The following is a 14,939-nucleotide window of genomic DNA, read 5'->3' as shown; positions in this document are numbered from 1 at the left end:
TTTTTCCTTATCTGAAGAATAAAATACAGCAATGAAACACAGAAAAATATAGGAATGTTGGTTACAAACACAAAACTCCTAATAAATTAATGTATGTTAAGAGACATGCCAGGGGGCCAGTGCTGTGGTGCAGTGGGTTAAAACTCCGGCCTGCAGTGTTGGCATCCCCTAAGGGTGCCAGTTCGAGTCCTGGCTGCTCCACCTCCAATCTAGCTCTCTGCTAATGGCCTAGGAAGGCAGTAAAAGATGGCTCAAATCCTTGGGCACCTGCACCCATGTGGGAGACCTGGATGAAGTTCCTGGCTCTTGGCTTCAGATCAATTCAGCTCTGGCTATTGCAGCCAACTGGGGAGTAGACCAGCAGATGGAAGACCCCTCTCTCTCTTTCTCTACCTCTTTCTGTAACTCTTTCAAATAAATAATAAAAATTTTTTAAAAAGAGAAATGCGCAACTGTTGAAATCTTTATACTAAATTGATCTTCTGTATATAAAGAGAATTGAAAATGAATCTTGATTCAAATGGAAGGGGAGAGGGAGCGGGAGAGGGGAGGGTTGCGGGTGGGAGGGAAGTTATGGGAGGGGGAAGCCATTGTAATCCATAAGCTGTACACTGGAAATTTATATTCATTAAATAAAAGTAAAAAAAAAAAAGAGAAATGCACTTTAAAACAATTTACCATGGTAATCCGTCAACTCTTAAAGGCATTTCTGGACCTAGCTCCTATGACTTTCAAAGTGATGCAATTTTCCCAGTAATGTAAATGATTTCTTCCAGCCCTCTTTTAAAGGAAACTGCATCATCTTCAGTACGAAACAGAAAGATAGAGGGCAGCATGGGACCAGAGTGCTAGCTGCCCTCTAAAGACTGTGAGTGTGGAGCTTGTACATCTGAAGAGGTAGCCAAGAAAATGGAGAGAGCAATGTGAAGTGCATCTACTGTATCCTTTCCCCTGCTCTTGAAAGATGAAACGCAGCATCTCTTTCTCATTAAGGAGAAAAAGGGGATCCCGGAGACAAATCCAATGAAAGATAAATGAGTGCTCTGCCAGCTCAACGTCAACGCGAAGGCTGGACAGGGGAGGCTTGCAGAGCTCAGAAGGTATTATTTTTAGAGGGTGCAAACAAGAGACCTTGCCAGGCCTGAAGGCATTTTTTTTTTTTTTGCAGGCCTCAGTAATTGGGTAGGTTTGGCTGCCTGAAAGAGGGGGTCCTGGTGGTTCCTGATGAATGCTCCACTTGTGTACCGGCGTGATTTACCGCTGAATAAACACAACACAGGACTGGGAAGGTGGCAACTCCCAGCCCCAGCAGAAAGGGAGAGCCTATAAATATGCCGGGGGGAGGGGTCAATAGGAGTGATTTCACTCCGTGTGCACAGGACTGCTGATGAGGTCTGACAGGGCTCCCTACTTCATTAATGCGTCACAATGGAGAAGAGCGCCTGAAGGGCACAGGGAGCAGCAGGCTGTCACCTCCGCGCAGCGATCAGGAAGACCAGCCTAGGAGAAAGGCAACAATAGAAAGAGGAAGCCAGCACAGGCGGCGTCTTCTTCCTCCTTCTGCACTGCTTAATTCTCCTGTTCTTCGCTCCTTCCCTCCCTCCCATCGTCCATCTCTTTGCTATTTCTGGAGAATTTTTTCTCTTGATGGGTAGAGCATTTGCAACAAAGGAGAGAGAGGAGGCCTAGATGCTGAAGAGGAGAGCAGGGAGCTTTTACCCACAGGACTGTTGGGCTGTGAACACTCCTGCTAGGGCAGAAATGAGAACATATTGAGCATGTGTGCTCAATTGTGCAAAGGAGAAAACAGTCTTTCCAGGGAAATCACCTATAACAATTCAGAAGCTGAAATCTATTTTTCCTGCACCGAGCTTACCTTTTTGTTTTAGGAAATAACAAATGAGGGGCCCAGGCACCTCCGAGGTACGGTCCCCTCCCAGCCTCAGGGACTTCCCTTCCCTTGTTGCTCCCCAGTATTCATTTGCCCCCTGAAACTGTAGCCCCTTTTCCAAGGCTAAAGAATATAACTCACGTTCGCTCCTCTTCCACGTCTTTCAGGCTCTCTGCTTTTCTGGCTGAGTCTGACAAATGGAACGGCAGCCCTGCCACCCTGGTCGTTCAGTCATCCGAGCCGTACTCCTGATTGCTGCATTATCGATCAGGCTGTGACCTGTCCAGAGAAATGGAAAGGATGAATGATTGTGAAATAAATTTAGTAGTCTTTCTTGGCACCTTCCTCTTTTTCTATACTCATTAGTGTTCCACCACAGCTATTTATTTCCTCTTTGCAATTTGCAGGAGATTGAGGATGTCAAGAAAAGGTTTGCAGGCTTGCTGTCTTGTCTTTTCCTGATGGTTTGCCTTTCCTAACTACATCCATCTCAGTACTACTGATTATTATGGACAATGTATCATGAACTAGTATTTCAAAAATAGAAATGTGTAGAAAATGCACATTATCTTGTAATTCCACTTCCTCACCATTTACAATTGTTTCATAAATACAAAAAGATAAGCAGATACGTAAGTATTTGTGGTCTGTAAGATATCTGTTTTTCTAGGCCTAGTAACTTATATTAGGTTTCTATGTTTTACAGGCTTACCATAGTTCTAGTAAAATTTTCCTTTTTGACATATCATATTTTTGGTGTATAGGTGCAGAGTTAACATACAATAATGATAGTTAAAGGTGAAAATTTTGAATACACTTTTAAAAACAAACATGCATGCTTTTCAAAAATATTTCTTTACTTAAGATAAAGGGGGAGAGAGAAAGAGAGAGAGAGAGAGAGAGAGAGAGAGAGAGAGAGAGAGAGAGAGAGAGATATCTTCCATCTGCTGGTTCACTTCTCTAGATGGCTGCAATGGCCAGTGCTGGGCCAGGTGGAAGCCAGGAGCTTCATCTGTGGCTGTTAGGGGCCCAAATACTTGGGTCATTTTCCACTGTTTTTCCCAGGCCATTGGTACAGAGCTGGATCAAAAGTGGAGCAGCTGAGACTTGAACTGGAGCCCATAGGGGATGCCAGTGAACTGGAGCCCATAGGGGATGCTGGTGTTGCAGGTGGTGGTTTTATCCATTACATCACAATGCTGGCCCTAATAGGCATGATTTTAAGAGTGTCCCCAAGTAATGGTGAGCTGACTTAGGACTTTGTAAGTTGCAGTGAGGTTATTTTTTTTTTTTGTATTTGAAAAAACTAATAATAAAATATATCCATTGTTAAGGAAAGTACTTAGATTGGTTTGGCTTATATTTTGTTGTCTTATGTCACTCATGATGGGTCAATGTCACTTATCTTTTTATCTATTGTTCAAGAGGCTTTGATTTGCTTTATACACAGTTGCTTGAATAATTGTTGACTTAAAAATTGAAAGAAATTAAATACATACATTATGGAATACTACATAGCAGTAAAAAGAAATCCTTTCATTCGCAAGAAAATGGATGCAGCTGGAAACCATTATACTTAGTCAAGTAAGCCAGTCACAAAAAGACAAATACCATATGGTCTCTCTGATCTGTGGTAACTAGTAGAGAACCTAAACTGCAGTTTATAGGAGCAAAACTGGCACCTTAAGATGCATTGATTTTGAACAGCCAATTTTGAACAATCAATATTGGAAATCAAAGGACTTCTTAAGAAAAAAATCAAATGATGGAAGATACTCACCTGGTAAATAATGAAAAGTTAGCATTTTTATGTGCATGAATGTTTTATGTTAAAGGAGGAGCTAGAATTTCTACTTCATAGACACAAAACAAAAAAATAATTGATGAACACTTTTATCTTGCAGGTTTTAGAAATGATATATATTGCATACCACCACTTGAACCTGGAACTATGTTTTTAGAGAAAGATAAAAGCTGGTTATCAATAAATATGAAAAAATTCACTGAAAAAGTTAATACCGAGAAGTAAAAATTAAAGTCCAAAAGGAAGATGTCAGACAGGAGAAATTGGGCATCCAGACAATGAAGTGAAGAAGTGAAGACATCACCTGTGTCCCTTGTCATTGCCTCACACTCAGTGTGGTTGGTAGTGCTCTGTGACCTCAGAAGCATGTTCTTGATGACTGGTTAAGTGCATGAAGAATTAAGATATTTTATTAAGGCTTCTGTACTAGCATCTCTGCGTTCATGCTTGGGTGGTCATTTCTTTTCCTTCTTTCACACCTGGTCCATTCTTTGCCAATCTGTGTCCACGATCTCTTTAAGACATGAATAAAGTCTGCTCATTGTGAAAGGAAGCAGTCAAACTTGTTGAATAATGTAGAAAAGGTTAGATATATGCTCTGAGTTTTAGTCTCCTTATTGTGTGTTATGTGTGTTGGTGTAGTTTTCTTCATGTTCCCTTCAGGGGTTCTCTGGACTTCTTGCAAATGTGGGTTTATAATTGTTATTAAGTTTGGGGAGGGGGAGAGAGAGAGAGAGAGAGAGAGAGAGAGAGAGAGAGAGAGAGATCTTCCATCTGCTGATGCATTCCCCAATTGGCTGCAATAGCCAGGCTGAAGCCAGGAGCCAGGAGTTTCGTCTGGGTCTCCCATGTGGGTGGAAGAGGCCCAAACATTGGCCTATCTTCCCCTGCTTTCCCAGGTGCATTAGCAGAGAGCTGGATTGAAAGTGGGGCAGCTGGAGCACAAACTGGTACCCATATGGGATACTGGCATTGCAGGCAACAGCTACACCTGCTATGCCACAATGCCAGTCTGAGTATATTTTAATCTCAGACAGTCATTTGTATCTTAAAAAATAAAAACTTGATTTTGATCTTTTTTTTATAAAGGAATTTTTTCTTTCTTTCTTTCTTTTTTTTTTTTTTTTTGAAAGGTAGACTCTCAGAGAGAAATGCAGAGAGAGAGAGAGAGAGAGAGAGAGAGAATCTTCCACCTGCTGGTTCATTCTCTAAATGACAGAAATGGCCAGAACTGGGCCAATCTGAAGCTAGGAGCCAGGAGCTATTTTAGGTCTCCCACGTGGGTGCAGGAGTCCAGGCACTTGAGTTGTTTTCTCTTGCTTTCCCAGGTGCATTAGCAGAGAGCTGGATCTGAAATGGAGCAGCCAGGACTCGAACTGGCACTCATATGGGATGCTGACACTGCAGGCGGCAGATTTATACACAATGTCACAGTGCTAGCCCCTGATCTTTTTCTTTTTTAAAAACTATCTTCCATGTCTCTATTCCTCTAGCTTTCTCAAGAAATGAGATATAGTTATAGAAATGGATTTCATGTCTGTGTCTGCTCATTCTTTTTGTAGAATGACCTCAAAACTGGTTTCAGGAGTTACTATAGCACTGGGTCAAAATCAGGTTCACTCATGAAATACAGAAAGCCAATTACCAGATAGGTGAAAGAAAGGAAGTATTTATTGCAAAGCTCAGAGAAAGAAGCTGGCCAGTTATTGCTTAATTTTTGAGCTCCCTGAGATATTAGGAATGAAGCGTCTTTCAGATTACAGTTGAGGCTGAGAAGTTTGTGTTCAGCTCATGTCCAGGTTCCTGGTTGGTCTGCAGTGCTTATAGCCCTCCTTTGACTGGTTAGCAATGTATTGCCCTTTAGGGAATTTTCATGATGACAAAGTGGGTTTTGGTCAGTCTGGCAGTTACATGCAGGTGGTAGCTACTTTTACATTGGGGCCTGGGGTTCCTGGAAAAGAAACCCCTCAAGATGAGACTGAACCTCAAGACATTATCTTCAGAGAAATGATCGACCTCATGAGTCCAGTAATTAGGGACCTTCTAGGGCAGACTGTACCACTTCCTCAATTCAGTGAGCTAATTTTAGTAAGAGGTTGATTGGCAATCATAAAAATAGGACAAGGAAGCTTAAATTAGGCGAGGGAGGCTGGGAGACTTAGAATTGATGGTTTCTAGTATTTGCACACCAGGCACTGTATAGGGGCTGGGTTTCAATTCTGACATATGTGTTTTAGGGGTGATTTCAGAAACAAAGGGGAGTTATATTTGCTAGCATGCTTTCAGGCTTGGTAATTTTTGACAGGATGTAAATTTTATTTTATAAACTTGGGAGTATTTTTATTTGTACAAATCATATCAAGCTTTGTTTTTGGCATCTTTAAGTTATTTTAGACACAGTGTCTTCAACTGTTACTTTTAAGCGTTGTTAGGTAAATTCAGATCTGTATTTCATCTAGGTTAATTTTACTCCATTACTCAGCAAGAGACCCTTCTGAATCCTTTATTCACTGCCCCAAGAATCATGTAGATTTCCAGCATCAGGGACTGGGGACAGGGGCAGGGTGTCTCTTCCTGACCCTGTGCAAGTTCTCGGTACTCTTCCCTCCAACTCTTAGGTGGTTCTACCTGTAGCCTAGAATGGTTTCCTCACATGCGTGGGCTGATCAGTGCTGCACTGATCCCTGTGGGACTGTTCTGCTGTTCCACTGATGACTGGAGTCCTCTCCTCTTCTGTACCCTGTTTTTCAAATTCTAGTCACCTTGCCTTCCCAGATTCTCATCTCCCTCTCCTCAGCTCAGGGAGTCACTGGGTTCTTTCTTCTCTCCCTTCCTTTCTCCAGGGCCTGGAGCCTCTCTAAAGGATGTAACCTTGAGCAATGACACAGTTCCCCTTCAATATTTCAGGGATCCCTGCTATTCATGGCTTGACATCCAATATCATCAGAACACTTGTTTCATGTATTTATGTATTTCCTCTAGTAGTTTCGATGTTTTGGATGTGGGGTTTTCAGATAAGTTCTGTATTGCTTACAACTTATTGGCCAGTGTTACAAGTCCTGAATTTTCTTATCTTTAAAATGCCATTTTAATTTGTTTTTTACTTACCTAAAGAGTTGTGAAGATAAAGTAAGAATATGTTTTTTTTTTTTTTTTTTTTTTTTTTTTTTTGGACAGGCAGAGTGGATAGTGAGAGAGAGAGACAGAGTACAGAGAGAAAGGTCTTCCTTTTTGTCGTTGGTTCACCCTCCAATGGCCGCTGCGGCTGGCACATCGTGCTGATCCGAAGCCAGGAGCCAGGTGCTTCTCCTGGTCTGCCAATGGGGTGCAGGGCCCAAGCACTTGGGCCATCCTTCACTGCACTCCCAGGCCATAGCAGAGAGCTGGCCTGGAAGAGGCGCAACCAGGATAGAATCCGGCACCCCACCGGGACTAGAACCCGGTGTGCTGGCGCTACAAGGTGGAGGATTAGCCTGTTAAGCCACAGCACCGGCCTAGAATATGTGCTTTTAAAATGAATTTACCTCAGTTTTTAAAGGGGATTTATTTATATTTATTTGAAAGGCAGAATTACACAAAGAGAGACAGAGACAGAAATAGACACACACACAGGGGGAGAGAAAGAGAGAGAGAGAGAGAGAGAAAGAGAGAGAGAGAGAGCAATCTTCCATTCTCTCCTTCACTCTCCAAATGGTTGCAAAACTGGATCTAGGCCAGGCTGAAGCCAGGAGCCTGGAGCTTCATCCAGTCTCCCAAGTGGGTATCACAGGCCCAAGCACTTGATTCATCTTCTGTTGGTTTCCCAGGCACAGTAGCAGGGAGCTGGATCAAAAATAGAGCAGTTGGAACTCAAACTGGTGCCCATAGGGATACCAGTGTTGCAGTCACAGTGCTGGCCACCCTTACTTTCTTATAATTCACTTTCTTTCAAAGATTTGTAGAGAAAAATACAAGCATATGATAAAAAATAATGTAAAATAAAATGAAACCAGGTGTAATAGCCCAAATGCTTATCATAAAATTTGAGTGAATTGGAATTTGTTGAGTGTTTGCTTTGTTCCAAGCCTTGGGCTAAGTACCAGACAGAGCATGTTTATAGCATTGTGTCTGCTCACAGAGCGTGTGTGAACTTTGTGCTTTCTCCAACATAGCACTCACCCACTGTTCAGGAGTGGAATCATTTTACCTAATGTTAAGATTGAGACTTTAGGGTCAGGTGTCGTGGTACAGTGGCTTAAACTTACAACTGGAATGCCTCTATCCTATACTGGAGTGTGTGGGATGGAGTCCCACCCCCAATTCCCATCCAACTTCATGCTAATACATGAGCTGGAAAGCAGCAGATGAGGGGTCGGGTGCTGAAGTTCCTGCTTATACATGGGAGACCTGGATGGAGGTCCTGACTTTGACTTTGGCCTGGCCAGGCTGTTGCAGACATTCAGGGAGTGAATCAGTAGATGGAAGAACCGTCTGTCTCCTCTGTCTCTCTTACCCTCTCTATGTTGTTGTTCTTTTAAATAAATAAAATAAATATGTAAACTTAAAAATAAAAGAGACTTGAGTCTATTCCAGAAGGTTCTTACATAGGAGAGCCATGTGGTGCAGGGACCAGGACCTCACTTCTTCCCCATTAAATTCAGGCCAGCAATTTTCACTCTCTGAATCACTTTAAACTTTTGAGAACTCTGTACCTTCACTGTTCTGATTCTCCCTGAGTGCTGCTATCACCTGTTTCAGGATGTCTTCCCTGGTCCCTAGAACCCCCAACCCAAATCACAGCTAAGTGCCTGTCTAAAGAGAACCCGAATCTTCAACGCTTAAATCTGGCACAGCTCTTATGATGTTGGGTTAGAGTGGTTTGCTTAGTGAGCTTCATCTCAATGCTCCTTTAAGAGACGGATGATGTTTTTAATCTATAGTTTCAAGTCCTAGGTTACAATGTCTGATGCAAAATAGATACTATCTATGTTGAATGAATGCACAGAATAAAGAAGCTAATCCTAAAATAAATAGAAGAGTTGTCTAAATTTCTGTTCATGGAATAACATTCTGGGGAGGCTTACAGCGGTTCTCATAACTGGTGGTCTACCAGTAGATACAAAATGTAAGACATCGTTACTCTATTACTTCAAAGTTCTATTGAAAGCTGATCCTTTGACTTTACATGGTATTTTTATAATATCTCAAGCTTATCTTCCTTTTTTTTTGACAGGCAGAGTTAGACAGTGAGAGAGAGACAGAGAGAAAATTCTTCCTTTCCGTTGGTTCACCCCCCAAATGTCCGTGGCCAGCATGCTGCGCTGATCCAAAGCCAGGAGCCAGGTGCTTCCTCCTGGTCTCCCATGTGCAGGGCCCAAGCACTTGGACCATCTTCCACTGCACTCCCAGGCCACAGCAGAGAGCTGGACTGGAAGAGGAGGAGCAACTGGGACAGAATCTGGCACCCCAACCAGGACTAGAACCCCGGGTGCTGGCGCCGCAGGCGGAGAATTAGCCTAGTGAGCCGCGGCACTGGCCAAGATTATCTTCCTAACAATTACTGTGCACTGAAATCTTGTGTTCCCCTAAAAATTGCATGTTGAAGCCTAAAACCTAAATGTGATGGTATTAGGCAGTGGAGACACTGGGACACAATTAATGCATAAGGGTGGGGTCCTCTTATAGAATTAGTGTTCTCTCTTTGAAAAAAGATTTACTAGGGGCAGTTCTGTGGCACAGTGGGTTAAGCCACAGCCTGCAAATGCCAGCATCCCATATGGGAGAAGGAGAGGGAGAGGGAGAGGGAGAGCGAGAGGGAGAGCGAGAGGGAGAGGGAGAGCGAGAGGGAGAGCGAGAGGGAGAGGGAGAGGGTAAGGAGTCAAGGGAGTCAAGGGAGGGAGAGGGAGTCAAGTCCTGGATGATCTACTTCCCATCCAGATCCCTGCTAATGTGCCTAAGAAAGCACTGGAAGATGGCCCAAATCTTGGGCCCCTGCACCCACTTGGGAGACCCAGAAGAAGCTCCTGACTCCTGGCTCCAGCCTGGCGCAGTCCCAGTTGTTGCAGTCATTTGTGAAATGAATGGCAGATAGAAGATTTCTCTCTCTCTCTCTCTCCTTCTGTCTGTAACTATGCCTTTCAAATAAATAAACCTTTAAAAAAAGAAAAGAAAAAAGATTTATTTATTTGAAAGTCAGAGCAAGACAGAAGAGGAGAGAGAGGGAGAGAGAGAAATCTTCTATTCAATGGTTTACTCCTCCTAAACCATGGCGGGTTGAAGCCAGGAGCCAGAAATTCCACCTGAGTGGCAGGGGCCCAAGTGTTTGGACTATCATTTGCTGCCTAATCAGGTACATTACAGGAAGCTGGATCAGAAGTGGACCAGCTGAGATTCAAGCCAGTGTTCCAATAGAGGATGCTTGCATTGCAAGCAGTGGCTTAAACTTCTGTGCCATAAAGCTAGTCCCTAGGCATCAGTGCTCTTGAGAGACACAAAAGATAATGCCTTTCTCTATTTTATAAAGTCACGATGAAGAGAGAACCATCTGCCAATCAACCTGGTAGAGGACCCTCACAGATCTTGCATCCACTGATCCCTTGATTCTGAGCTCCCAGCCTCCAGGACTGTGAGTAGTAAATATCTGTTGTTTTAAGCCATCTATCTGTGACATTCTGCTGTGGCAGCCCAAACTGACTAAAATGGTACCATTAGATCTTACTTTGGTGATAAAAAGTGTCTTAATAATAAGTTCCCTAAAGTAGCTAGTGTCCACTCTTTCTAGTATCTTACTGGGATTCTGGTTATATGGGAGCCAGTAAGCTGAATGAATAACAATTTTAAGACTGATAGTACCCTGTGATCTTGACTTTGCCTTCATTCTGCCACATGCTTATGCTTATAGGGTCTGATGTGATTATACCAATTCTTCTCATGGGGACATCTAGGGATTATTGTATGTGAATGACTAAGATCTTTTGCATAATGTTTAAATAAATACTCATGGATAACCAGAAATGACCGATTTTACCTTAAAATAGAGATTAAAAGAAATTTGGTTTGCTATGGAGGGAGCTAGATGTTTTTCTCCCTATATAATTAAAGTCAGTTGGATAAAAGGGTAAACACTAAGATTCTTCTAGAATGTGTAATTATTACCTCCCTATTTTACAAAAAGGAATGAAAGATCTTTCCCCACACTGGCTGATGTAGAATTGCTTAATTTTGTCATTGAACCTAGGTGCTGTGGCTGACTTTCTATAAACTCCAAACACAGGCTATATGCCAAAGGCACTCTGGTAACATGACTCGCCCTCCGTCCTCAAGGAGAGGAAATGGAATTTCCAGGTCTTGAGCTTGAGTTTATTTAGACAGACATCTCATTTACTCTGTTATTTTTGGCGACTGAACTAGGGTAGATATTTTAATAACTATCTATTAAAGGGATGAATGCATTCTGTTTCAATATAGCAGTGATACACTAGAAGCTTGACTAAATAAGGAAACTATGGCATGAGTATGATTCATTCTGCTAGTGCTAGACTATGAGGTGAGGTTTTTTTAAGCAACACTCCACAAAGGTGGTGACCCTTGAGTTGAGACTTCAAAGGATGAGTAGAATTGTTTTCAGACAAACCAGAAAAGGCCATTTCAGTGGCAATTGAACCCAATACTAACAAGCCAGTCTAGTAACCAAGGCAAGAGAAGGTATAGATTGAGCTGTGGGTACATTCAGTGGGTTTAGAGGAAGGTAAGGGGATTGAAGATTTATTTGAGAAAATTAAATCAGTGGCAGTTTGATGCTGACTGATTTCACAGCTAGGTCATGGCATAGTCAGGAGTCTGTGGGGAAGGAGGGAGGTGACCATATCGCCATCCTACTCCCTTCTGATTCATCTGCCTTTCCTCTCTCAACTAGAACATAGCCTGTGTTCACTTCTGAGTCTTCAGTACTCAGAACAGTTATTGGCACGTGTCCATTCCTCTTTTACTGATTGGGTGAGTCATGTGCTGTATGTGCCATTGTCTGTACTTTACCTACCATGGGGAAATCTTACCACTTGGTAAGTGATCTGTATTTTAGTAGGGAGGAATTCTGTGTTCACATTATAATCAGTTTTCTGGGATTTCCCATTCAGCTTGTATAACTTGTACAGCCCAGAGGTCAGCAAGAAATTATGAGCCAGGATAAGAGATTAAGCAGGTAAATCCAATTCAGCTTCCATGGTGGGCCTTCCATATTGCCATTACCTGGCCCTAGAAATGGCCTTGTATCACAATAATTCCAAGAACTAGTGCTTATTGAGAACCTAGTACATATTAGGAGCTCTGCTTATCATTTCATATGAATTATTTTACTAATTCTTCATAAAACCTCTTAATCTTTATAACAAAAAACTGTAATTTTTATTCCCAATTTGTAGAAGAGAAGACAGTTGCTGAGAGTTATTACACAATCTAAAAAGGGTCCACAGGTAGGAAAATACTGGTTGATTTTTAATCACAACTTAGGAGCCAAAGCTAAGACTAAGCACAAGTATAAAGACCTCACTGTGTTGGGTTCAATCCTGGAGAGGAAGACCTAAAGAAATTCCTCTTCTGGGATACTCTCCTCATTTTCATGTTCCTGATTGTACTTGCCCAGTTGTTTTTTGAACACACAGATAACAGTGAATCTCAATGCACAGTCATATGGTGAGTGAGACTCCTTTGCTTAATGTTATAAATTCATCAAGCAAAAGGGAAATACTTTGATTAATAATTTCAAGTTAAAAGTGGGTGGTGACTAATTGGTAAGTGAAGTCATGTATCCTTGGCATGAGGAAGTCACCTTCCAGGGACACTTTGGGTTTTCAAGTACGAGCCCAAAATGTTAATTCCAGATATCTGTGCTCCTAGCTATGACCAATCTCATGGTTCAAGAGAGCAGAAGGTCAGAGCACTAAAATGGACACATTAGAATTAAACTGGCTTCCATCTCAGAGCTTCATATAAATATTACTCTGGCTCTATAAGACACTCAGTGTTTGGTTTCTGAACCTATTAATATATAATGAGGGTAAGATGTAATTAATATCATTTGTTTTGATTTTCTGTTAAATCTGCTTTAGTAATAAGAATGTAAGGTAATTATTCAGAAAGCCCTTTCAACAAATGTCAGTTTTCATTGATTAAAAATCAAGTCAGTGCTTCATTTGAAATGATATTTACAAGCATGCTTTAAGTAGAAATGAATAATTATCAGGTTATTGAACTGCAAGTTATCTGCAAAGAATTGTCTACTCTCTTTTTCCAGTAAGGCTTAATGTGAAATAACAATGGGGGAATTGAGGAGTGTCACACTTTTCCTTTGAGGGAGTCAATTTTCTCATGTAGGGCTGAAGTCATAATTTCCCTCTTCTGTTGATGTAAAATCTCCAGAAACTGAAGTTTTAGGGGGCCAGGCATTATTACTTGGGGGGAACTCTAAAATCAGGCAGCATCTACAATTCCTCCACTTCTCTGTGGTCTTGCTGCAGCACATAGTGGTTATGCTGAGTGAGTTCAGGAATTTCTTTTCTCTCCAAAATGGCTTTTGTTTCTATATATTTCCTTTTCATTCTTTTACATAAAACAATGGTTAAGTAGTCTGTCATCTGTTACTCACAGAGTTGTTCTGAAGGCAATGTGAATTCAGAGCCATTTGTTTTTTCTGGGACTAAAGAATGTGCACGACAACAACTCGAATAAATTTAGACTGAGCATATTTGTATTTACAAATAAACATGTACATATAAATCAAGTCACCAAAACTATGTACTGCATGGATTTTAAAATAGTATTCTTTCTGTGACTCTTACTTGAATCACTCCAACAAAATGACAAAAACTCATTCCTATGTGTTCTCTTCGTTCACTTACTCATTATCCTTTGTAACAACCACTCTTGTAGGTGCTTGAGACAGCACAGGTACAAAGCTGCACAGCGTCATTACCTGTTGGGTATCACATTGAAGTCAGGGAGACTGACAATACAAACAAACACAAGAAATATGGAGCTTGGCAGATCGTGAGAAGTTTTAGGCAGGAAGATGAAGCAAAGAAGTTGATAGTGAGAGCTGGGCAGGAAGTTTTTATTTGCAATTGGATTTTCAGAAAAGCTTTACTGGATGAGTGACAGTCCTGCAAAAGGAGTGTGGATGAGTGAGCTGTAGGAATCTGAGGGAAGAGCACTCCAGCCTTGTCCAAAGGCCTGCTGTAGTGACAGGCTGGCAATGGAAGCAGAGTAAGGTGACTAATGTTGGCACAGGGTGGAAGAGGAGGAGATTAGTAGGAAGTAGTAGATCCCATTGGAAAACTATATCATAAGATAGCTGCTTCCTAATGGTCCACATTTGCCATAAAAGAGAAATGGCATCACAAACTAGAAACCAGAATTTTGTTGATTTTCAGGTAGCTCCAATACATTCTTTTGGAGGCTTTCCTTATGGGGTTACCACTTGGTCAATGGCCACCATGATCTAAGTGGGCACACCTTTACATCCCTGGGTTCTGGGACCTGGTCAGATTTTATCCCTGTTATGAAATTTAATCCCACATGGATTGGCAATTTTCTAAGAGAGAATTTAGCAGAGAGAAAAATGACAGAGATGAGAAAAGTGACCACTTTGTTGAAATTGAGAGCTGTGTTGAATATAGGTGAATGAGTTATACTCGGCAAGGTTTCAGAATTCTGAGTTTTCTTCTAAATTGAGACATTTTGGTAATTGTCTCCCAAAAAAAACTGAACTAATTTTTTATTTATTTACTTATGTTTTATTTGTTTGAAAGGCAGAAATACACACACAAACAGACATATACACATAGAGAAGAGAGAGAGAGAGAAAAGAAAGACATAGAGATCTTCCATCCACTGGTTTACTGTGCAGATGACCTAAGTAGTTAAACAGCTGAGATTGGGTCAGGCCAAAGTCAGGAAACAGGAACTCAATCCAGATCTCCAAGGTGGCTGATAGGAACCCAACTATTTGAGCCATCACCACTGCCTTCTAGGATGCACACTAGCAGGAAGCTGGAATTGGAAGCAGAGCTGAGACTCAAACCCAAGCACTCTGATAAGGAATGTGGTCATCTCAGCCAGTCTCTTAGTCACTAGATCAAATGCCTACTCCTGAAGGAAATTTTATATACCACATTGCTGCCTACTAGAACGCAGAATGTTCTGATTATTCCTTTGACTTCTCTTGGATCCTATTTAAAAGGCAGGAGAAAGTCAAATACTGTATTTAAC

Source organism: Lepus europaeus, chromosome 4, assembly GCF_033115175.1.
Source record: "Lepus europaeus isolate LE1 chromosome 4, mLepTim1.pri, whole genome shotgun sequence".
NCBI classification, from domain to species: Eukaryota; Metazoa; Chordata; class Mammalia; order Lagomorpha; family Leporidae; genus Lepus; species Lepus europaeus.
This window is presented reverse-complemented; position numbering follows the sequence as displayed.